This window comes from Pongo abelii, chromosome 16 (assembly GCF_028885655.2).
Source record: "Pongo abelii isolate AG06213 chromosome 16, NHGRI_mPonAbe1-v2.0_pri, whole genome shotgun sequence".
NCBI classification, from domain to species: domain Eukaryota; kingdom Metazoa; phylum Chordata; class Mammalia; order Primates; family Hominidae; genus Pongo; species Pongo abelii.
In genome coordinates, this window is record NC_072001.2 from 1610001 (window position 1) to 1612500 (window position 2500).

Below are 2500 nucleotides of genomic sequence, written 5' to 3' on the forward strand. Positions count from 1 at the left end.
CCTCGTGCGGCCCGGGAGGTCACACCTGGCCGGCCTTCGGTCCCTCGTGTGTCCCGATCTCACGGGGGGCCGGCCGAAACTGCTTCCGGGCCTCGCTCTGGAGGCACGGGCCGGCCCGTGCGTGTGGCACGGGCGGCCGGGAGGGCCTCCCTGGCCCGGCGCCGCTCCCGCGTGTGTCCTGGGGTCGACCAGGGGGCCCCGGGTGCTCCGTGTCTGGCTGCGATGGTGGCGATTTTGGGGACAGATGTCCGTGTCGTGGGTGTCCTGGGCCGGCGGCGTGGTCGGCGATCGGGCCTCCTGCCCCCGGGGGAGATATATCTTTCGCTCCGAGTCGGCATTTTGGGCCACCGGGTTATTGCTGACACGCTGTCCTCTGGCGACCTGTGTCGCTGGAGAGGTTGGGCCTCTGGATGCGTGCGGGACTCTGGCCCACCGCTGACCCGGCTAGCCGGCCCTGCTCCCGCTCGAGCCGCCTGCTGCTGGGGCCCGCGGGCCTGCTGCTCTCTCGCGCGTCCGAGCGTCCCGACTCCCGGTGCCGGCCCGGGTCCGGGTCTCTGACCCACCCGGGGGCGGCGGGGAAGGCGGCGAGGGCTACCCTGCCCCCGTGCGCTCTCCGCCGCGGGCACCCGGGGCGGCCGTGACAACCCCACCCCCGTCGGCTCCGTGCCGTGCGTGTCAGGCGTCCTCGTCTCCGCTGGGTTGTCCGCCGCCCCTTCCCCGGAGCGGGGGACGGCCGGGGCCGATCGGCTCGCTCGCCGGCCGGCTGGCCGACTCCCCGCTCCCGGGGGCTCTTCCGTGATCGATGTGGTGACGTCACGCTCTCCCGGGCCGGATCCGAGCCGCGACGGGCGAGGGGCGGACATTCGTGGCGAATGGGACCGTTCTTCTCGCCCCGCCCGCGGGGGCCCCTTGCCTCTCCTCCGTCCGCCTGCCGGTGGTGCGTTGGGAAGGCGTGGGGTGCGGAACCCGGCCTGACCTGGCTGTCCCGTCCCCGCTCTCCGCTTCGCGGGGTGGGTCGGCGGGGTCCTCTGACGCGGCGGGCATCCCTCGCTCTCGCCTCCCGCGGTCGTCGACTTGCGGGCGGGCCCCCTCCGCGGCGGTGGGGGTGCCGTCCCGCCGGCCCGTCGTGCTGCCCTCTCGGGGGGTTTCGCGCGAGCGTTGGCTCCGCCCGGGCCTTTGCGGTGCTCCTGGAGCGCTCCGGGTTGTCCCTGAGGTGCCCGAGGCCGAGCGGTGGTGTGTCGCTCCCACCCCCGGCGTCCCCTCCTCCGGTGTCCGCGCGTGGGTCCCGAGGGGAGCCCGTCGGCGTGGGGTTCGAGGCGGTCGAGTGAGATGAGATGCGCGCCCCTCCCGCGCGGGGAAGGGCGCCGCCTGGTCCGGCGAGCGCACGTCCCGTGCTCCCCTCTGGTGGGTGCGCGAGGGCCGTGTGAGCGATCGCGGCGGGCTCGGGCCGGTGACGCGTGCGCCGGCCGGCCGCCGAGGGGCTGCCGTTCTGCCTCCGACCGGTCGCGTGCGTGGCTTTGCCTCGGAAGCGACGCAGGAGGCGGGTGGACGGGGGGGGCCTTGTGAGCCTGCCGGGCCCCCGCCCTGACCGCGAACGCTCGAGGTCGCCGCAGGCGCGCTTCTCCTCGTACCGCAGGCCCCCTCCCTTCGCCGGGCGTCCCCGAGCGCCTCTGCGGGCCCGACGAGGGGCGACTGGCGGGTGGGGAGTGTGACCCACCCTCGGTGAGAAAGCCTTCTCTAGCGATCTGAGAGAGGTGTGCCTTGGGGTGCCGGATCTCCCGGCCTGCCGCCTCTGTCTCCTTCTGCCTTTACGGTAGCGCTGTCGTAGCGACTCGCGCGCAGAGGACCCTCCTCCTTTTCCTCCTCGACGGGTTGAGGTTGGGGAGAGCGAGGGTTCCGCCGGCCACCGCGGTGGTGGCCGAGCGCGGCTCGTCGCCTGCAGTGTGGCCCGCGCCTCCCCCTTCCGAGTCGGGGGAGGATCCCGCCGGGCCGGGCCCGGCGTCCCAGCGGGTTGGGACGCGGCCGCCGCGAGCGGTGGGTGTGCGCGGCCTTCCGTCCGGCGCGTGACCCCCACCTCGGCCGCGAGTCGGCTCTCCGCCCGCTCCCGTGCCGAGTCGCGAGCGGTGCCGACGACCGCGTGCGCGTGGGCGCGGGGTTGGGCCGCCTGGTCCCGGGAAAGCGTCCCACGCTTGGGGACGCGCCGGTCTCCCGGAGCGGGACCGGGTCGGAGGCTGGACGAGAATGACGAGCGATGGATGCGGCCCTGGCGTCGGGTTGGTGGCTGTGGTCGCTTCGGGGCCCCCGGTGGCGGGACCCGGGGCTCGTGAGGCGGGTCTCGGTGGGTGCCGAGGGCCGTCCGGCGTCCCAGGCGGGGCGCCGCGGGACCGCCCTCGTGTCGGTGGCGGTGGGATCCCGCGGCCGTGTTTTCCTGGTGGCCCGGCCGTGCCCGAGGTTTCTCCCGCCGAGCCGCCGCTCTGCGGGCTCCCGGGTGCCCTCGCCC